This window comes from Carcharodon carcharias, chromosome 7 (genome assembly GCF_017639515.1).
Source record: "Carcharodon carcharias isolate sCarCar2 chromosome 7, sCarCar2.pri, whole genome shotgun sequence".
NCBI lineage: Eukaryota > Metazoa > Chordata > Chondrichthyes > Lamniformes > Lamnidae > Carcharodon > Carcharodon carcharias.
Window position 1 is genome coordinate 83,147,649 of NC_054473.1, and position 26,528 is coordinate 83,174,176.

Sequence of the window (26,528 nt, forward strand, 5' to 3'; positions counted from 1 at the left end):
GCACACACACACATTCTAAGACCCCCTTGCGCGCACACATGCACATACACACACACTCTCAGAACACCTCGCGTGCATGCACACACACACACACACTCTCAGACACCCTCGCAAGCACACACGCACACACAGACAGTCACAGACCCGCTCGCGCGCACGCACACACACACACTCTCAGACCCACTCGCGCGCACGCACGTAAACACACTCTCAGACCCCCTCACGCGCAAGCACGCACACACACTCTCAGACCCCCTCGCGCGCAAGCACGCACGCACACTCTCAGACCCCCTCGCGCGCACGCACGCACGCACACTCTCAGACCCCCTCGCGCGCACACACGCACGCACACTCTCAGACGCCCTCGCGCGCACACACGCACACACACTCTCAGAACCCCTCACGCGCACGCACGCACACACACTCTCAGACCCCCTCGCGCGCACGCACGCACACACACTCTCAGACCACCTCGCGCGCACGTACGCACACACACTCTCAGACGCCCGAGCGCATGCATGCACACACACTCCCAGACCCCCTCGCGCGCACGCACGCACACACACTCCCAGACCCCCTCGCGCACACGCAAGCACACACACACACTCTCAGACCCCCTCGCGCGCACGCACACACACACAGACTCTCAGATCCCCTCGCGCTCGCGCACACACACACACACACACTCTCAGACACCCTCGCACGCAAGCGCCCGCACACTCTCAGACCCCCTCGCGCACACGCGCACTCACACTCTCAGACACCCTCGCGCGCGCGCGCACTCACAAGCACACACTCTCAGAAACACTCACACGCGCGCGCATGCACACACACTCTCAGACCCCATCGCGCGCGTACTCACGCACACACACTCTCAGAACCCCTCGCGCGCACGCACGCACACACACTCTCAGACCCCCTCGCGCGCCCGCACGCACACACACTCTCAGACCCCCTCGCGCGCATGCACGCACACACACTCTCAGACCCCCTCGCGCGCACGCACGCACACACACTCTCAGACCCCCTCGCGCGCACGCACGCACACACACTCTTCGACCCCCTCGCGCGCACGCACGCACACACACTCTCAGACCCCCTCGCGCGCACGCTCGCACACACTCTCTCAGACCCCCTCGCGTGCACACACGCACACACACTCTCAGAACCCCTCGCGCGCACACAAACACACATTCTCAGACCCCCTCGTGCACGCACACACACACACTCTCAGACAACCTCGCGCGCATGCACACACACACACACACACTCTCAGAACCCCTCGCGCGCGTGCGCATGCACACACACACACTCTCAGAACCCCTCGCGCGCGCGCGCACGCACACACACACACTCTCAGACCCCCTTGCGCGCGCACGCACGCACACACACTCTCAGACCCCCTCGCACGCACACACGCACACACACACACTCTCAGACCCCCTCGCACGCACGCGCATGCACACTCTCAGACCCCCTCGTGCACACGTGCACTCACATTCTCAGACACCCTCGCGCGCGCGCCCACTCACAAGCACACGCTCTCAGAATCACTCGCGCGCGCGCGCGCACACACACACACTCTCAGACACCCTCGCGCGCGTACTCACGCACACACACTCTCAGAGCCCCTGGCGCGCGCGCACGCACACACACACTCTCAGACCCCTCGCGCGTGCACGCACGCACACACACGCTCTCAGACACCCTCGCGGCAACACACGCACACACACACACTCTCAGACCCCCTCTCGCGCGCACACACACATTCTAAGACCCCCTCGCGCGCGCGCACTCACACGCACACACTCTCAGACACCCTCGCGCGCGCGCGCACGCACACACACACACTCTCAGACCCCATCGCGCGCGCACGCACGCACATGCACTCTCAGGACCCCTCGTGCCCGCACGCACGCACACACACTCTCAGACCCCCTCGCGCGCCCGCAAGCACACACACTCTAAGACCCCCTCGCGCGCATGCACGCACACACACACACTCTCAGACACCCTCACGCGCACGCACACACACACACACTCTCAGACCCCCTCGCGCGTGCACGCACGCACACACACACTCTCAGACACCCTCGCGGCAACACACGCACGCACACACACTCTCAGACCCCCTCGCGCACATGCACACACAAACACTCTCAGACCCCCTCGCGCGCACACACACACATTCTAAGACCCCCTCGCGTGCACACATGCACATACACACGCACTCTCAGAACACCTCGCGCGCACGCACACACACACACTCTCAGACACCCTCGCAAGCACACACGCACACACACACAGTCTCAGACACGCTCGCGCGCACGCACACACACACACTCTCAGACCCACTCACGCGCACGCACGTAAACACACTCTCAGACCCCCTCGCGCGCAAGCACGCACACACACTCTCAGACCCCCTCGCGCGCAAGCACGCACGCACACTCTCAGACCCCCTCGCGCGCACGCACGCACGCACACTCTCCGACCCCCTCGCGCGCACACACGCACGCACACTCTCAGACTCCCTCGCGCGCACACACGCACACGCACTCTCAGGCCCCCTCGCGCGCGCACGCACGCACACACACTCTCAGACCCCCTCGCGCGCACGCACGCACACACACTCTCAGACCCACTCGCGCGCACGCACGCACACACCCTCACAGACCCCCTCGCGCGCACGCATGCACACACACTCTCAGACCCCCTCGCGCGCACGCACGCACACACACACACTCTCAGACCCCCTCGCGCACATGCACGCACACACACACACTCTCAGACCCCCTCGTGCATGCACTCACACACTCTCAGACCCCTCGCGCGCACGCGCACTCACACGCACACGCACTCTCAGGCCCCCTCGCGCGCGCACGCACGCACACACACTCTCAGACCCCCTCGCGCGCACGCACGCACACACACTCTCAGACCCACTCGCGCGCACGCACGCACACACCCTCACAGACCCCCTCGCGCGCACGCATGCACACACACTCTCAGACCCCCTCGCGCGCACGCACGCACACACACACTCTCTCAGACCCCCTCGCGCACATGCACGCACACACACACACTCTCAGACCCCCTCGTGCATGCACTCACACACTCTCAGACCCCTCGCGCGCACGCGCACTCACACACACACACACTCTCAGACCGCCTCGCGCGCGCGCGCACGCACACACATACACTCTCAGACCCCCTCGCGCGTGCACGCACGCACACACACACTCTCAGACACCCTCGCGCGCACACACACACACACACACTCTCAGACCCCCTCGCGCGTGCACGCACGCACACACACACTCTCAGACACCCTCGCGCGCACACACGCACACACACACACACTCAGACCCCCTCGCGCACACGCACACACAAACACTCTCAGACCCCCTCGCGTGCACACACACACTCTCAGACCCCCTCGCGCGCACTCATGCACATACACACACACTCAGACACCCTCGTGCGCGCACACACACACACACACTCTCAGATCCCCTCGCGCGAATGCACACACACTCTCAGACCCCCTCGCGCGCACGCACGCACACACACACACTCTCAGACCCCCTCGCGCACACGCACACACACACACTCTCAGACCCCCTCGTGCATGCACTCACACACTCTCAGACCCCTCGCGCGCACGCGCACTCACACACACACACACTCTCAGACCGCCTCGCGCGCGCGCGCACGCACACACATACACTCTCAGACCCCCTCGCGCGTGCACGCATGCACACACACACTCTCAGACACCCTCGCGCGCACACACACACACACACACTCTCAGACCCCCTCGCGCGTGCACGCACGCACACACACACTCTCAGACACCCTCGCGCGCACACACGCACACACACACACACTCAGACCCCCTCGCGCACACGCACACACAAACACTCTCAGACCCCCTCGCGTGCACACACACACTCTCAGACCCCCTCGCGCGCACACATGCACATACACACACACTCAGACCCCTCGTGCGCGCACACACACACACACACTCTCAGATCCCCTCGCGCGAATGCACACGCACACTCTCAGACCCCCTCGCGCGCACGCGCACTCACACAAACACACTCTATGACCGCCTCGTGCGCGTGCGCACACACACATACACTCTCAGACACCTCGCGCACCACGCACACACACACACACTCTCAGAACCCCTCGCGCGCACGCGCACTCACACACACAACCTCTCAGACACCCTCGCGGGCGCGCGCGCGCACACACACACACGCTCAGACCCCATCGCGCGCGCGCGCACACACACACACACACTCTCAGACCCCCTCGCGCGCACGCACGCAAACACACTCTCAGACCCCTCGCACACACGCACACACACACACTCTCAGACACCCTCGTGCACACGCACACACACACACACTCTCAGACCCCCTCGGGCGCACGCACGCACACACACACACTCTCAGACACCCTCGTGCACACGCACACACACACACACTCTCAGACCCCCTCGCGCGTGCACGCACGCACACACACAGACTCTCAGACCCGCTCGCGCGCACGTACGCACACACACTCTCAGACCCCCACGCGCGCACGCACGCACGCACACACACTCTCAGACCTCCTTGCGCGAACGCATGCACACACACTCTCAGACGCCCTCGCGCGCATGCATGCACACAAACTCTCAGACCCCCTCGCGCGCACGCACGCACACACACTCCCAGACCCCCTCGCGCACACGCAAGCACACACACACACTCTCAGACCCCCTCGCGCGCACGCACACACACACACAGACTCTCAGACCCCCTCGCGCGCACGCACGAACACACACACACTCTCGGACACCCTTGCACGCACACGCACACATACACTCAGACCCCCTCGCGCACACGCGCACTCACACTCTCAGACCCACTCGCGCGCGCGCGCACTCACATGCACACACTCTCAGACACCCTCGCGCACGCGCGCACGCACACAAACACGCTCTCAGACCCCATCGCGCGCGCACGCACGCACACGCACTCTCAGGACCCCTCGCGCGCACGCACGCACACACACTCTCAGACCCCCTCGCGCGCCCGCACGCACACACACTCTCAGACCCCCTCGCGCGCATGCACACACACACTCTCAGACCCCCTCGCGCGCACGCACGCACACACACTCTCAGACCCCCTCGCGCGCACGCACGCACACACACTGTTCGACCCCCTCGCGCGCACGCACGCACACACACTCTCAGACCCCCTCGCGCGCACGCACGCACACACTCTCTCAGAACCCCTCGCGTGCACACACGCACACACACTCTCAGAACCCCTCGCGCGCACACACAAACACACACTCTCAGACCCCGTCGCGCGCGCACACACACACACTCTCAGACAACCTCGCGCGCATGCACACACACACACACACACTCTCAGAACCCCTCGCGCGTGTGCGCATGCACACACACACACTCTCAGAACCCCTCGCCCGCGCGCGCACGCACACACACACACTCTCAGACCCCCTTGCGCACGCACACATGCACACACACTCTCAGACCCCTCGCGCGCATGCACGCAGACACACACACTCTCAAACTCCCTCGCGCGCACGCGCACACACACACTCAGACCCCCTCGCGCACATGCGCACTCACACTCTCAGACACCCTCGCGCGCGCGCGCACTCACACACACACACTCTCAGACACCCTCGCGCGCGCGCGAACGCGCACGCACACACACACACTCTCAGACCACATTGCGCGCGCACGCACGCACACGCACTCTCAGGCCCCCTCGCGCGCGCACGCACACACACTCTCAGACGCCCTCGCGCTCACGCACGCACACACACTCTTAGACACCCTCAAGCGCACCCTCACACACACACTCTCAGACCCCCTCGCGCGCACGCACGCACACACACTCTCAGACCCCCATGCGCGCATGCACACACACACTCTCAGACACCCTCGCGCATGCACTCACGCACTCTCAGACCCCTCGCGCGCACGCGCACTCACACACACACACACTCTCAGACCCCATCGCGCGCACACACACACTCTCAGACCCCCTCGCGCGCACACACGCACATACACACACACTCAGACACCCTCGTGCGCGCACACACACACACAATCTCAGACCCCCTGGTGCATGCACACACAGACGCTCAGACCCCTCGCGCGCACGTGCACTCACACTCTCAGACCCCCTCGCGCGCACGCGCACTCACACACACACTCTCAGACCGCCTCGCGCGCGTGCGCACGCACACACACTCTCAGACCCCCTCGCGCGTGCACGCACGCACACACACACTCTCAGACACTCTCGCGGCAACACACGCACACACACACACTCTCAGACCCCCTCTCACGCGCACACACACATTCTAAGACCCCCTCGCGTGCACACACGCACATACACACACACTCTCAGAACCCCTCGCGCGCACGCACACACACACACTCTCAGACACCCTCGCGGCAACACACGCACGCACACACACTCTCAGACCCCCTCGCGCACATGCACACACAAACACTCTCAGACCCCCTCGCGCGCACACACACACATTCTAAGACCCCCTTGCGCGCACACATGCACATACACACACACTCTCAGAACACCTCGCGTGCATGCACACACACACACACACTCTCAGACACCCTCGCAAGCACACACGCACACACACACACTCTCAGACCCGCTCGCGTGCACACACGCACACACACACACTCTCAGACCCCCTCGCGCGCACGCACGTAAACACACTCTCAGACCCCCTCGCGCGCACGCACGCGCACACACACACTCTCAGACACCCTTGCGCGCACGCACACACACACACACTCTCAGACCCCCCTTGCGCGTGCACGCACGCACACACACACTCTCAGACACCCTCGCGGCAACACACGCACGCACACACACTCTCAGACCCCCTCGCGCACATGCACACACAAACACTCTCAGACCCCCTCGCGCGCACACACACACATTCTAAGACCCCCTTGCGCGCACACATGCACATACACACACACTCTCAGAACACCTCGCGTGCATGCACACACACACACACACTCTCAGACACCCTCGCAAGCACACACGCACACACAGACAGTCACAGACCCGCTCGCGCGCACGCACACACACACACTCTCAGACCCACTCGCGCGCACGCACGTAAACACACTCTCAGACCCCCCTCACGCGCAAGCACGCACACACACTCTCAGACCCCCTCGCGCGCAAGCACGCACGCACACTCTCAGACCCCCTCGCGCGCACGCACGCACGCACACTCTCAGACCCCCTCGCGCGCACACACGCACGCACACTCTCAGACTCCCTCGCGCGCACACACGCACACGCACTCTCAGGCCCCCTCGCGCGCGCACACACGCACACACACTCTCAGACCCCCTCGCGCGCACGCACGCACAACACACTCTCAGACCCACGCGCGCGCATGCACACACACTCTCAGACCCCCTCGCAGGCGCACGCACGCACACACACTCTCAGACCCCCTCCCGCGCGCACTCACGCACACACACACTCTCAGACCCCTTCACGCGCGCACACACATGCACACACACACACTCTCAGACCCCCTCGCGCGCGCACACACACACTCCTCAGACCCCTCACGCGCACGCGCACTCACACACACCCACACACTCTCAGACGCCGCGCGCGCGCGCGCACACACACACACACTCAGACACCCTCGCGCGCACACACACACACTCTCAGACCCCCTCGCGCGTGCACGCACGCATGCACACACACTCTCAGACACCCTCGCGCGCACACACGCACACACACACACACTCAGACCCCTCGCGGCACACGCACCACACAAACACTCTCAGACCCCCTCGCGCGCACACACACACTCTCAGACCCCCTCGCGCGCACACACGCACATACACACACACTCAGACACCCTCGTGCGCGCACACACACACACACACTCTCAGACCCCCTCGCGCGAATGCACACACACACTCTCAGACCCCCTCACGCCCACGCGCACTCACACAAACACACTCTCAGACCCCCTCGCGCATGCACACACAGACTCTCAGACCCCTCGCGCGCACGTGCACTCACACTCTCAGACCCCCTCGCGCGCACGCGCACTCACACACACACTCTCAGACCGCCTCGCACGCGTGCGCACGCACACACACTCTCAGACCCCCTCGCGCGTGCACGCACGCACACACACACTCTCAGACACCCTCGCGGCAACACACGCACACACACACACTCTCAGACCCCCTCTCGCGCGCACACACACATTCTAAGACCCCCTCGCGCGCACACACGCACATACACACACACTCTCAGAACACCTCGCGCGCACGCACACACACAAACTCTCAGACACCCTCGCGCGCACACACGCACACACACACTCTCAGACCCCCTCGCGCGCACGCACACAAACACTCTCAGACCTCTCGCGCGCACACGCACTCAAACTCTCAGATCCCCTCGCGCGCACGCACACACACACACACTCTCAGACCACCTCGCGCGCACGCACGCACACACACACATTCTCAGACCCCCTCGCGTGCACGCACACACACACTGTCAGAACCCCTTGCGCGCACTCACACACACACTCTCAGACCGCCTCGCGCGCGTGCGCACGCACACACACTCTCAGACCCCCTTGCGCGTGCACGCACGCACACACACACTCTCAGACACCCTCGCGGCAACACACGCACACACACACACTCTCAGACCCCCTCTCGCGCGCACACACACACTCTAAGACCCCCCTCGCGCGCACACACGCACATACACACACACTCTCAGAACCCCTCGCGCGCACGCACACACACACACTCTCAGACACCCTCGCGCGCACACACGCACACACACACACTCTCAGACCCCCTCGCGCGCACGCACGTAAACACACTCTCAGACCCCCTCGCGCGCACGCACGCACACACACACTCTCAGACACCCTCGCGCGCACGCACACACACACACACACTCTCAGACCCCTCGCGTGTGCACGCACGCACACACACACTCTCAGACACCCTCGCGGCAAAACACGCACGCACACACACTCTCAGACCCCCTCGCGCACATGCACACACAACACTCTCAGACCCCCTCGCGCGCACACACACACATTCTAAGACCCCCTCGCGTGCACACATGCACATACACACACACTCTCAGAACACCTCGCGCGCACGCACACACACACACTCTCAGACACCCTCGCAAGCACACACGCACACACACACAGTCTCAGACCCGCTCGCGCGCACACACACACACACACTCTCAGACCCACTCGCGTGCACACACGTAAACACACTCTCAGACCCCCTCGCGCGCAAGCACGCACACACACTCTCAGACCCCCTCGCGCGCAAGCACGCACGCACACTCTCAGACCCCCTCGCGTGCACACACGCACGCACACTCTCAGACTCCCTCGCGCGCACACACGCACACGCACTCTCAGGCCCCCTCGCGCGCGCACGCATGCACACACACTCTCAGACACCCTCGCGCGCACGCACGCACACACACTCTCAGACCCCCTCGCGCGCACGCACGCACACACACTCTCAGACCCCCTCGCGCGCACGCACGCACACACACTCTCAGACCCGCTTGCGCGCGCACACACACACTCTCAGACCCCCTCGCGCGCACACACACACACTCTCAGACCCCCTCGCGCATGCACTCATACACTCTCAGACCCCTCACGCGCACGCGCACTCACACACACACACACTCTCAGACACCCTCGCGCGAAGGCACACACACACACACTCTCAGAACCCCTCGCGCGTGCACGCACGCACACACACACTCTCAGACACCCTCGTGGCAACACACGCACGCACACACACTCTCAGACCCCCTCGCGCACATGCACACACAAACACTCTCAGACCCCCTCGCGCGCACACACACACATTCTAAGACCCCCTCGCGTGCACACATGCACATACACACACACTCGCAGAACACCTCGCGCGCACGCACGCACACACACTCTCAGACACCCTCGCAAGCACACACGCACACACACACAGTCTCAGACCCGCTCGCGCGCACGCACACAAACACACTCTCAGACCCATTCGCGCGCACGCACGTAAACACACTCTCAGACCCCCTCGCGCGCAAGCACGCACACACACTCTCAGACTCCCTCGCGCGCACGCACGCACACGCACTCTCAGACCCCCTCGCGCGCGCACGCACGCACACACACTCTCAGACCCCCTCGCGCGCACGCACGCACACACACTCTCAGACCCACTCGCGCGCACGCACACACACACACTCTCAGACCCCCTCGCGCACACGCACGCACACACACACACTCTCAGACCCCCTCGCGCATGCACTCACACACTCTCAGACCCCTCACGCGCACGCGCACTCACACACACACACACACTCTCAGACCGCCTCGCGCGCGCGCGCACGCACACACACACAATCTCAGACACCCTCACGCATACACACACGCACACACACTCTCAGACCCCCTCGCACGTGCACGCACGCACACACACATATTCTCAGACCCCCTTGCGCGCACACACTAACACTCTCAGACCCCCTCGCGCGCACACACACACTCTCAGACCCCCTCGCGCGCACACACACACACACACACACTCTCAGACACCCTCGCGCGCACGCACTCACACACACACACACTCTCAGACCCCCTCGCGCGCATGCACACACACACTCTCAGAACCCCTCGCGCGCACGCGCACTCACACAAACACACTCTCAGACCCCCTCGCGCATGCACAAACACACTCTCAGACCTCTCGCGCGCACGCGCACTCACACTCTCAGACCCCCTCGCGCGCACGCGGCACTACACACACACTCCTCAGGACACCCCCTCGCGGCAACACACGCACACACACACACTCTCAGACCCCCTCTCGCGCGCACACACACATTCTAAGACCACCCTCGCGCGCACACAGCACATACACACACACACTCTCAGAACCCCTCGTGCGCACGCACACACACACCACTCTCAGACCCCCTCGCACGCACGCATGTAAAACACACTCTCAGAACCCCTCGCGCGCACGCACGCACACACACACACTCCTCAGACACCCTTGCGCGCACGCACACACCACACACTCTCAGACCCCCTCGCGCACTGCACGCACGCACACACCACACTCTCAGGACCCCCTCGCGTGCACGCACACACACACTGTCAGAACCCCTTGCGCGCACTCACACACACACTCTCAGACCCGCATGCGTGCGTGCGCACGCACACACACTCTCAGACCCCCTGCGCGTGCACGCACGCACACACCACTCTCAGACACCCTCGCGGCAAACACACGCACACACACACTCTCAGACCCCCTCTCGCGCGTACACACACATTCTAAGACCCCCTCGCGCGCTACTAAACTACGCACATACAACACACACTCTCAGAACCCCTCGCGCGCCACGCGCACACACACACTCTCAGACACCCTCGCGCGCACGGACACACACACACACTCTCAGACCCCCCTCGCGCGCACGCACGTAAACACACTCTCAGACACCCACCGCGCGCAACAGCAAGCACACACACACACTCTCAGAAACCCTCGCGCGAGCACGCATGCACACACACTCTCAGTCACCCTCGCGCGCACTCACGCACACACACTCTCAGACCCCCTCGTGCGCATGCACACACACACTCTCAGACCCCCTTGTGCGCACACACACACACTCTCTCAGACGCCCTTGCGCGCACACACACACACTCTCAGAACACCTCGCGCGCACGCACACACACACACTCTCAGACACCCTCGCACGCACACACGCACACACACACACTCTCAGACTCGCTCGCGCACACGCACACACACAATCTCTCTGACACCCTCGCGCGCACGCACGCAAACACACTCTCAGACCCCCTTGCGCGCACGCACGCACACACACTCTCAGAACCCCTCGCGCGCAAGCACGCACGCACACTCTCAGACCTCCTCGCGTGCACACACACACGCACACTCTCAACTCCCTCGCGCGCACGCACGCACACACACTCTCAGATCCCCTCGCGCGCACGCACGCACGCACACACACTCTCAGAGCCCCTCGCGCGCACGCACACACACTCTCAGACCCCTTCGTGCGCACACACACAGACTCTCAGACCCCCTCGCGCGCACGCACGCACACACACTCTCAGAGACCCTCACGCGCACGCACGCACACACACACACTCTCAGACCCCCTCGCACGCACGCACACACACACACTCTCAGACCCCCTCGCGCATGCACTCACACACTCTCAGACCCCTCGCGCGCACGCGCACTCACACACACACACACTCTCAGATCGCCTCGCGCGCGCGCGCACGCACACACACACACTCTCAGACACCCTCGCGCGCACACACACACACACACACTCTCAGACCCCCTCGCGCATGCACGCACGCACACACACACTCTCAGACACCCTTGCGCGCACACACGCACACACACACTCAGACACCCTCGCGCACACGCACACACAAACACTCTCAGACCCCCTCGCGCACATGCACACACAAACACTCTCAGACCCCCTCGCGCGCACACACACACATTCTAAGACCCCCTTGCGCGCACACATGCACATACACACACACTCTCAGAACACCTCGCGTGCATGCACACACACACACACACTCTCAGACACCCTCGCAAGCACACACGCACACACACACACTCTCAGACCCGCTCGCGTGCACTCACGCACACACACACACTCTCAGACCCCCTCGCGCGCACGCACACACACTCTCAGACCCCCTCGCGCGCACGCACGCGCACACACACACTCTCAGACACCCTTGCGCGCACGCACACACACACACACTCTCAGACCCCCTCGCGCGTGCACACACACACACAAACACACTCTCAGAAAGCCTCGCGCGTGCACGCACACACACTCTCAGACCCCTCGTGCGCATGCACACAGACATTCTCAGACCCCCTTGCGCGCACACACACACACTCTCAGACCCCCTTTGCGCGCACAACATGCACATACACCCACACTCTCAGAACACCTCGCGTGCATGCACACACACACACACACTCTCAGACACCCTCGCAAGCTCACACGCACACACGACAGTCACAGACCCGCTCGCGCGCACGCACACACACACACTCTCAGACCCACTCGCGCGCACAGCACGTAAACACACTCTCAGACCCCTCACGCGCAAGGCACGCACACACACTCTCAGACGCCCCTCGCGCGCAAGCACGCACGCACACTCTCAGACCCCCTCGCGCGCACGCACGCACGCACACTCTCAGACCCCCCTCGCACGCACGCTCACGCACGCACACTCTCAGACGCCCTTGCGCGCACACCAAGCACACAGCACTCTCAGGCCCCCTCGCGCGCGCACACACGCAACACACTCTCAGACCCCCTCGCGCGCACGCACACTCACACACACACTCTCAGAACCACTCGCGCGCATGCACACACACACACTCTCAGACCCCCTCGCGCGCACGCACGCACACACACTCTCAGAACCCTCGCGCGCACGCACGCACACTCACACCTCTCAGACCCCCTCGCGCCACACGCACGCACACACACACACATCTCAGACCCCTCGCCGCATGCACTCACCGCACTCTCAGGACCCCTCACGCGCACGCGCACTCACACACACACATACTCTCAGAACCTCTCGCGCGCGCGCGCACGCGAACACACACACTCTCAGACACCCTCGCGCGCACACACACACACACACTCTCAGACCCCCTCGCGCGTGCACGCACGCATGCACACACACTCTCAGACACCCTCGCGCGCACACACGCACACACACACACACTCAGACCCCCTCGCGCACACGCACACACAAACACTCTCAGACCCCCTCGCGCGCACACACACACTCTCAGACCCCCTCGCGCGCACACACGCACATACACACACACTCAGACACCCTCGTGCGTGCACACACACACACACACTCTCAGACCCCCTCGCGCGAATGCACACACACACTCTCAGACCCCCTCACGCCCACGCGCACTCACACAAACACACTCTCAGACCCCCTCGCGCATGCACACACAGACTCTCAGACCCCTCGCGCGCACGTGCACTCACACTCTCAGACCCCCTCGCGCGCACGCGCACTCACACACACACTCTCAGACCGCCTCGCACGCGTGCGCACGCACACACACTCTCAGACCCCCTCGCGCGTGCACGCACGCACACACACACTCTCAGACACCCTCGCGGCAACACACGCACACACACACACTCTCAGACCCCCTCTCGCGCGCACACACACATTCTAAGACCCCCTCGCGCGCACACACGCACATACACACACACTCTCAGAAGACCTCGCGCGCACGCACACACACAAACTCTCAGACACCCTCGCGCGCACACACGCACACACACACTCTCAGACCCCCTCGCGCACACGCACGTAAACACACTCTCAGACCCCCTCGCGCGCACGCACGCACACACACACACTCTCAGACACCCTCGCGCGCACGCACACACACACACACTCTCAGACCCCCTCGCGCGTGCACGCACGCACACACACACATTCTCAGACCCCCTCGCGTGCACGCACACACACACTGTCAGAACCCCTTGCGCGCACTCACACACACACTCTCAGACCGCCTCGCGCGCGTGCGCACGCACACACACTCTCAGACCCCCTTGCGCGTGCACGCACGCACACACACACTCTCAGACACCCTCGCGGCAACACACGCACACACACACACTCTCAGACCCCCTCTCGCGCGCACACACACACTCTAAGACCCCCTCGCGCGCACACACGCACATACACACACACTCTCAGAACCCCTCGCGCGCACGCACACACACACACTCTCAGACACCCTCGCGCGCACACACGCACACACACACACTCTCAGACCCCCTCGCGCGCACGCACGTAAACACACTCTCAGACCCCCTCGCGCGCACGCACGCACACACACACTCTCAGACACCCTCGCGCGCACGCACACACACACACACTCTCAGACCCCCTCGCGTGTGCACGCACGCACACACACACTCTCAGACACCCTCGCGGCAAAACACGCACGCACACACACTCTCAGACCCCCTCGCGCACATGCACACACAAACACTCTCAGACCCCCTCGCGCGCACACACACACATTCTAAGACCCCCTCGCGTGCACACATGCACATACACACACACTCTCAGAACACCTCGCGCGCACGCACACACACACTCTCAGACACCCTCGCAAGCACACACGCACACACACACAGTCTCAGACCCGCTCGCGCGCACGCACACACACACACTCTCAGACCCCCTCGCGCGCACACACACACACTCTCAGACCCCCTCGCGTGCGCGTACACACACACACTCTCAGACCCCCTCGCGCGCAAGCACGCACGCACACTCTCAGACCCCCTCGCGTGCACACACGCACGCACACTCTCAGACTCCCTCGCGCGCACACACGCACACACACTCTCAGACGCCAGCGCGCGCACGCATGCACACACACTCTCAGACCCCCTCGCGCGCACCCACGCACACACACTCTCAGACCACCTCGCGCGCACGCACGCACACACACTCTCAGACCCCCTCGCGCGCACTCACGCACACACACTCTCAGACCCCCTCGCGCGCACGCACGCACACACACACACTCTCAGACCCCCTCGCGCGCACACACACACACTCTCAGACCCCCTCGCGCATGCACTCATACACTCTCAGACCCCTCACGCGCACGCGCACTCACACACACACACACTCTCAGACACCCTCGCGCGAAGGCACACACACACACACTCTCAGAACCCCTCGCGCGTGCACGCACGCACACACACACTCTCAGACACCCTCGTGGCAACACACGCACGCACACACACTCTCAGACCCCCTCGCGCACATGCACACACAAACACTCTCAGACCCCCTCGCGCGCACACACACACATTCTAAGACCCCCTCGCGTGCACACATGCACATACACACACACTCGCAGAACACCTCGCGCGCACGCATGCACACACACTCTCAGACACCCTCGCAAGCACACACGCACACACACACAGTCTCAGACCCGCTCGCGCGCACGCACACAAACACACTCTCAGACCCATTCGCGCGCACGCACGTAAACACACTCTCAGACCCCCTCGCGCGCAAGCACGCACACACACTCTCAGACTCCCTCGCGCGCACACACGCACACGCACTCTCAGGCCCCCTCGCGCGCGCACGCACGCACACACACTCTCAGACCCCCTCGCGCGCACGCACGCACACACACTCTCAGACCCACTCGCGCGCACGCACACACACACACTCTCAGACCCCCTCGCGCACACGCACGCACACACACACACTCTCAGACCCCCTCGCGCATGCACTCACACACTCTCAGACCCCTCACGCGCACGCGCACTCACACACACACACACACTCTCAGACCGCCTCGCGCGCGCGCGCACGCACACACACACAATCTCAGACACCCTCACGCATACACACACGCACACACACTCTCAGACCCCCTCGCACGTGCACGCACGCACACACACACACACTCAGACCCCCTCGCGCGCACACACACACAAACACTCTCAGACCCCCTCGCGCGCACACACACACTCTCAGACCCACTCGCGCGCACACACACGCACACACACACACACTCAGACACCCTCGTGCGCGCACACACACACACACACTCTCAGACCCCCTCGCGCGAATGCACACACACACTCTCAGATCCCCTCGCGCGCACGCGCACTCACACAAACACACTCTCAGACCCCCTCGCGCATGCACACACAGACTCTCAGACCCCTCGCGTGCACGTGCACTCACACTCTCAGACCCCCTCGCGCGCACGCGCACTCACACACACACTCTCAGACACCCTCGCGGCAACACACGCACACACACACACTCTCAGACCCCCTCTCGCGCGCACACACACATTCTAAGACCCCCTCGCGCGCACACACGCACATACACACACACACTCTCAGAACCCCTCGTGCGCACGCACACACACACACTCTCAGACCCCCTCGCACGCACGCATGTAAACACACTCTCAGAACCCCTCGCGCGCACGCACGCACACACACACACTCTCAGACACCCTTGCGCGCACGCACACACACACACACTCTCAGACCCCCTCGCGCATGCACGCACGCACACACACACACTCTCAGACCCCCTCGCGTGCACGCACACACACACTGTCAGAACCCCTTGCGCGCACTCACACACACACTCTCAGACCGCATCGCGTGCGTGCGCACGCACACACACTCTCAGACCCCCTTGCGCGTGCACGCACGCACACACACACTCTCAGACACCCTCGCGGCAACACACGCACACACACACTCTCAGACCCCCTCTCGCGCGTACACACACATTCTAAGACCCCCTCGCGCGCACACACGCACATACACACACACTCTCAGAACCCCTCGCGCGCACGCGCACACACACACTCTCAGACACCCTCGCGCGCACACACGCACACACACACACTCTCAGACCCCCTCGCGCGCACGCACGTAAACACACTCTCAGACACCCTCGCGCGCACGCACGCACACACACACACTCTCAGACACCCTCGCGCGTGCACGCACGCACACACACACTCTCAGACACCCTCGCGGCAACACACGCACGCACACACACTCTCAGACCCCCTCGCGCACATGCACACACAAACACTCTCAGACCCCCTTGCGCACACACACACACATTCTAAGACCCCCTCGCGTGCACACATGCACATACACACACACTCTCAGAACACCTCGCGCGCACGCACACACACATACTCTCAGACACCCTCGCAAGCACACACGCACACACACACAGTCTCAGACACGCTCGCGTGCACGCACACACACACACTCTCAGACCCACTCGCGCGCACGCACGTAAACACACTCTCAGACCCCCTCGCGCGCAAGCACGCACACACACTCTCAGACCCCCTCGCGCGCAAGCACGCACGCACACTCTCAGACCCCCTCGCGTGCACACACACACGCACACTCTCAGACTCCCTCGTGCGCACACACGCACACGCACTCTCAGGCCCCCTCGCGCGCGCACGCACGCACACACACTCTCAGACCCCCTCACGTGCACGTACGCACACACACTCTCAGACCCCGTCGTGCGCACGCACGCACACACACTCTCAGACCCCCTCGCGCGCACGCACGCACACACACTCTCAGAGCCCCTCACGCGCACGCACGCACACACACACACTCTCAGACCCCCTCGCGCACACGCACGCACACACACACACTCTCAGACCCCCTCGCGCACGCACACACACACTCTCAGACCCCTCGCGCGCACGCGCACTCACACACACACACACTCTCAGAACCCCTCGCGCGCGCGCGCACGCACACACACACACTCTCAGACACCCTCGCGCGCACACACACACACACACACTCTCAGACCCCCTCGCGCATGCACGCACGCACACACACACTCTCAGACACCCTTGCGCGCACACACGCACACACACACTCAGACACCCTCGCGCACACGCACACACAAACACTCTCAGACCCCCTCGCGCGCACACACACACTCTCAGACCCCCTCGCGCGCACACACGCACATACACACACACTCAGACACCCTCGTGCGCGCACACACACACACACTCTCAGAACCCCTCGCGCGAATGCACACACACACTCTCAGACCCCCTCGCGCGCACGCGCACTCACACAAACACACTCTCAGACCCCCTCGCGCATGCACACACAGACTCTCAGACCCCTCGCGCGCACGTGCACTCACACTCTCAGACCCCCTCGCGCGCACGCGCACTCACACACACACTCTCAGACCGCCTCGCGCGCGTGCGCACGCACACACACACACTCTCAGACACCCTTGCGCACACGCACACACACACACACTCTCAGACCCCCTTGCGCACACGCACACACACACACACTCTCAGAACCCCTCGCGCGTGCACGCACGCCCACACACACACTCTCAGACACCCTCGCGGCAACACACGCACACACACACACTCTCAGACACCCTCGCGCGCACGCACACACACACACACTCTCAGACACCCTCGCGTGCGCAAGCACGCACACGCACTCTCAGGCCCCCTCGCGCGCGCACGCACGCACACACACTCTCAGGCCCCCTCGCTCGCGCACGCACGCACACACACTCTCAGACCCCCTCGCGCGCACGCACGCACATGCACTCTCAGGCCCCCTCGCGCGCGCACGCACGCACACTCGCTCTCAGACCCCCTCGCGCGCACGCACGCACACACACTCTCAGACCCCCTCGCGCGCACTCACGCACACACTGTTCGACCCCCTCGCGCGCACGCACGCACACACACTCTCAGACCCCCTCACGCACACGCACGCACACACACTCTCAGACCCCCTCGCGTGCTCGCACGCACACACACACACTCTCAGACCCCCTCGCGCATGCACTCACACACTCTCAGACCCCTCACGCGCACGCGCACTCACACACACACACACACTCTCAGACCCCCTCGCGCGCAAGCACGCACACACACTCTCAGACTCCCTCGCGCGCACACACGCACACGCACTCTCAGGCCCCCTCGCGCGCGCACGCACGCACACACACTCTCAGACCCCCTCGCGCGCACGCACGCACACACACTCTCAGACCCACTCGCGCGCACGCACACACACAATCTCAGACCCCCTCGCGCGCACGCACGCACACACACACACTCTCAGACCCCCTCGCGCATGCACACACACACTCTCAGACCCCTCGCGCGCACGCGCACTCACACACACACACACACTCTCAGACCGCCTCGCGCGCGCGCGCACGCACACACACACAATCTCAGACACCCTCACGCACACACACACGCACACACACTCTCAGACCCCCTCGCACGTGCACGCACGCACACACACACACACTCAGACCCCCTCGCGCACACGCACACACAAACACTCTCAGACCCCCTCGCGCGCACACACACACTCTCAGACCCCCTCGCGCGCACACACGCACATACACACACACTCAGACACCCTCGTGCGCGCACTCACACAAACACACTCTCAGACCCCCTCGCGCATGCACACACAGACTCTCAGACCCCTCGCGTGCACGTGCACTCACACTCTCAGACCCCCTCGCGCGCACGCGCACTCACACACACACTCTCAGACACCCTCGCGGCAACACACGCACACACACACACTCTCAGACCCCCTCTCGCGCGCACACACACATTCTAAGACCCCCTCGCGCGCACACACGCACATACACACACACACTCTCAGAACCCCTCGTGCGCACGCACACACACACACTCTCAGACCCCCTCGCACGCACGCATGTAAACACACTCTCAGAACCCCTCGCGCGCACGCACGCACACACACACACTCTCAGACCCCCTCGCGCGCACGCACGCACACACACTCTCAGACCCCCTCGCGCGCACGCACGCACACACACACTCTCAGACACCCTCGCGCGCACGCACACACACACACACACTCTCAGACCCCCTCGCGTGTGCACGCACGCACACACACACTCTCAGACACCCTCGCGGCAAAACACGCACGCACACACACTCTCAGACCCCCTCGCGCACATGCACACACAAACACTCTCAGACCCCCTCGCGCGCACACACACACATTCTAAGACCCCCTCGCGTGCACACATGCACATACACACACACTCTCAGAACACCTCGCGCGCACGCACACACACACACTCTCAGACACCCTCGCAAGCACACACGCACACACACACAGTCTCAGACCCGCTCGCGCGCACACACACACACACACTCTCAGACCCACTCGCGTGCACGCACGTAAACACACTCTCAGACCCCCTCGCGCGCAAGCACGCACACACACTCTCAGACCCCCTCGCGCGCAAGCACGCACGCACACTCTCAGACCCCCTCGCGTGCACACACGCACGCACACTCTCAGACTCCCTCGCGCGCACACACGCACACGCACTCTCAGGCCCCCTCGCGCGCGCACGCATGCACACACACTCTCAGACCCCCTCGCGCGCACCCACGCACACACACTCTCAGACCCACTCGCGCGCATGCACGCACACACACTCTCAGACCCCCTCGCGCGCACGCACGCACACACACTCTCAGACCCCCTCGCGCGCATGCACGCACACACACACACTCTCAGACCCCCTCGCGCGCACACACACACACTCTCAGACCCCCTCGCGCATGCACTCATACACTCTCAGACCCCTCACGCGCACGCGCACTCACACACACACACACTCTCAGACACCCTCGCGCGAAGGCACACACACACACACTCTCAGAACCCCTCGCGCGTGCACGCACGCACACACACACTCTCAGACACCCTCGTGGCAACACACGCACGCACACACACTCTCAGACCCCCTCGCGCACATGCACACACAAACACTCTCAGACCCCCTCGCGCGCACACACACACATTCTAAGACCCCCTCGCGTGCACACATGCACATACACACACACTCGCAGAACACCTCGCGCGCACGCACGCACACACACTCTCAGACACCCTCGCAAGCACACACGCACACACACACAGTCTCAGACCCGCTCGCGCGCACGCACACAAACACACTCTCAGACCCATTCGCGCGCACGCACGTAAACACACTCTCAGACCCCCTCGCGCGCAAGCACGCACACACACTCTCAGACTCCCTCGCGCGCACACACGCACACGCACTCTCAGGCCCCCTCGCGCGCGCACGCACGCACACACACTCTCAGACCCCCTCGCGCGCACGCACGCACACACACTCTCAGACCCACTCGCGCGCACGCACACACACACACTCTCAGACCCCCTCGCGCACACGCACGCACACACACACACTCTCAGACCCCCTCGCGCATGCACTCACACACTCTCAGACCCCTCACGCGCACGCGCACTCACACACACACACACACTCTCAGACCGCCTCGCGCGCGCGCGCACGCACACACACACAATCTCAGACACCCTCACGCACACACACACGCACACACACTCTCAGACCCCCTCGCACGTGCACGCACGCACACACACACACACTCAGACCCCCTCGCGCACACGCACACACAAACACTCTCAGACCCCCTCGCGCGCACACACACACTCTCAGACCCCCTCGCGCGCACACACGCACATACACACACACTCAGACACCCTCGTGCGCGCACACACACACACACACTCTCAGACCCCCTCGCGCGAATGCACACACACACTCTCAGATCCCCTCGCGCGCACGCGCACTCACACAAACACACTCTCAGACCCCCTCGCGCATGCACACACAGACTCTCAGACCCCTCGCGTGCACGTGCACTCACACTCTCAGACCCCCTCGCGCGCACGCGCACTCACACACACACTCTCAGACACCCTCGCGGCAACACACGCACACACACACACTCTCAGACCCCCTCTCGCGCGCACACACACATTCTAAGACCCCCTCGCGCGCACACACGCACATACACACACACACTCTCAGAACCCCTCGTGCGCACGCACACACACACACTCTCAGACCCCCTCGCACGCACGCATGTAAACACACTCTCAGAACCCCTCGCGCGCACGCACGCACACACACACACTCTCAGACACCCTTGCGCGCACGCACACACACACACACTCTCAGACCCCCTCGCGCATGCACGCACGCACACACACACACTCTCAGACCCCCTCGCGTGCACGCACACACACACTGTCAGAACCCCTTGCGCGCACTCACACACACACTCTCAGACCGCATCGCGTGCGTGCGCACGCACACACACTCTCAGACCCCCTTGCGCGTGCACGCACGCACACACACACTCTCAGACACCCTCGCGGCAACACACGCACACACACACTCTCAGACCCCCTCTCGCGCGTACACACACATTCTAAGACCCCCTCGCGCGCACACACGCACATACACACACACTCTCAGAACCCCTCGCGCGCACGCGCACACACACACTCTCAGACACCCTCGCGCGCACACACGCACACACACACACTCTCAGACCCCCTCGCGCGCACGCACGTAAACACACTCTCAGACACCCTCGCGCGCACGCACACACACACACACACCCTCAGAAACCCTCGCGCGTGCACGCACGCACACACACACTCTCAGACACCCTCGCGGCAACACACGCACGCACACACACTCTCAGACCCCCTCGCGCACATGCACACACAAACACTCTCAGACCCCCTTGCGCACACACACACACATTCTAAGACCCCCTCGCGTGCACACATGCACATACACACACACTCTCAGAACACCTCGCGCGCACGCACACACACATACTCTCAGACACCCTCGCAAGCACACACGCACACACACACAGTCTCAGACACGCTCGCGCGCACGCACACACACACACTCTCAGACCCACTCGCGCGCACCGCACGTAAACACACTCTCAGACCCCCTCGCGCGCAAGCACGCACACACACTCTCAGACCCCCTCGCGCGCAAGCACGCACGCACACTCTCAGACCCCCTCGCGTGCACACACACACGCACACTCTCAGACTCCCTCGTGCGCACACACGCACACGCACTCTCAGGCCCCCTCGCGCGCGCACGCACGCACACACACTCTCAGACCCCCTCCCGCGCGCGCACGCACACACACTCTCAGACCCACTCGTGCGCATGCACGCACACACACTCTCAGACCCCCTCGCGCGCACGCACGCACACACACTCTCAGAGCCCCTCGCGCGCACGCACGCACACACACACACTCTCAGACCCCCTCGCGCACACGCACGCACACACACACACTCTCAGACCCCCTCGCGCATGCACTCACACACTCTCAGACCCCTCGCGCGCACGCGCACTCACACACACACACACTCTCAGATCGCCTCGCGCGCGCGCGCACGCACACACACACACTCTCAGACACCCTCGCGCGCACACACACACACACACACTCTCAGACCCCCTCGCATGCACGCACACACACACTCTCAGACCCCCTTGCGCGCGCACACACACACACTCAGAAAGCCTCGCGCGCCCACACACACACTCTCAGACCCCCTCGTGCGCACACACACAGACTCTCAGACCCCCTCGCGCGCACACACGCACATACACACACACTCAGACACCCTCGTGCGCGCACACACACACACACTCTCAGAACCCCTCGCGCGAATGCACACACACACTCTCAGACCCCCTCGCGCGCACGCGCACGTACACACAAACACTCTCAGACCCCCTCGCGCATACACACAATCTCAGACCCCTCGCGCGCAAGCGCACTCACACTCTCAGACCCCCTCGCGCGCACGCGCACTCACACACACACTCTCAGACCCCCTCGCGCGTGCGCGCACGCACACACACACACTCTCATACAACCCTTGCGCACACGCACACACACACACACTCTCAGACCCCCTTGCGCACACGCACACACACACACACTCTCAGAACCCCTCGCGCGTGCACGCACGCCCACACACACACTCTCAGACACCCTCGCGGCAACACACGCACACACACACACTCTCAGACACCCTCGCGCGCACGCACACACACACACACCTCAGACACCCTCGCGTGCGCAAGCACGCACACGCACTCTCAGGCCCCCTCGCGCGCGCACGCACGCACACACACTCTCAGGCCCCCTCGCTCGCGCACGCACGCACACACACTCTCAGACCCCCTCGCGCGCACGCACGCACATGCACTCTCAGGCCCCCTCGCGCGCGCACGCACGCACACTCGCTCTCAGACCCCCTCGCGCGCACGCACGCACACACACTCTCAGACCCCCTCGCGCGCACTCACGCACACACACTCCCAGACACCCTCGCGCGCACGCATGCACACACACTCTCAGACCCCCTCACGCGCACGCACGCACACACAGACTCTCAGACCCCCTCACGTGCACGCACGCACACACAGACACTCTCAGACCCCCTCGCATGCATGCACACACACACTCACAGACCCCTCACGCGCACGCGCACTCACACACACACACACACTCTCAGACTCCCTCGCGCGCAAGCACGCACACACACTCTCAGACTCCCTCGCGCGCACACACGCACACACACTCTCAGGCCCCCTCGCGCGCGCACGCACGCACACACACTCTCAGACCCCCTCGCGCGCACGCACGCACACACACTCTCAGACCCACTCGCGCGCACGCACACACACACACTCTCAGACCCCCTCGCGCACACGCACGCACACACACACACTCTCAGACCCCCTCGCGCATGCACTCACACACTCTCAGACCCCTCACGCGCACGCGCACTCACACACACACACACACTCTCAGACCGCCTCGCGCGCGCGCGCACGCACACACACACAATCTCAGACACCCTCACGCACACACACACGCACACACACTCTCAGACCCCCTCGCACGTGCACGCACGCACACACACACACTCAGACCCCCTCGCGCACACGCACACACAAACACTCTCAGACCCCCTCGCGCGCACACACACACTCTCAGACCCCCTCGCGCGCACACACGCACATACACACACACTCAGACACCCTCGTGCGCGCACACACACACACACACTCTCAGACCCCCTCGCGCGAATGCACACACACACTCTCAGATCCCCTCGCGCGCACTGCGCACTCACACAAACACACTCTCAGACCCCCTCGCGCATGCACACACAGACTCTCAGACCCCTCGCGTGCACGTGCACTCACACTCTCAGACCCCCTCGCGCGCACGCGCACTCACACACACACTCTCAGACACCCTCGCGGCAACACACGCACACACACACACTCTCAGACCCCCTCTCGCGCGCACACACACATTCTAAGACCCCCTCGCGCGCACACACGCACATACACACACACACTCTCAGAACCCCTCGTGCGCACGCACACACACACACTCTCAGACCCCCTCGCACGCACGCATGTAAACACACTCTCAGAACCCCTCGCGCGCACGCACGCACACACACACACTCTCAGACCCTCTCGCGCGCACGCACACACACACACACTCTCAGACCCCCTCACGTGCACGCACGCACACACACACACTCTCAGACCCCCTCGCATGCACGCACACACACACTCTCAGACCCCCTTGCGCGCGCACACACACACACTCTCAGACCGCATCGCGTGCGTGCGCACGCACACACACTCTCAGACCCCCTTGCGCGTGCACGCACGCACACACACACTCTCAGACACCCTCGCGGCAACACACGCACACACACACTCTCAGACCCCCTCTCGCGCGTACACACACATTCTAAGACCCCCTCGCG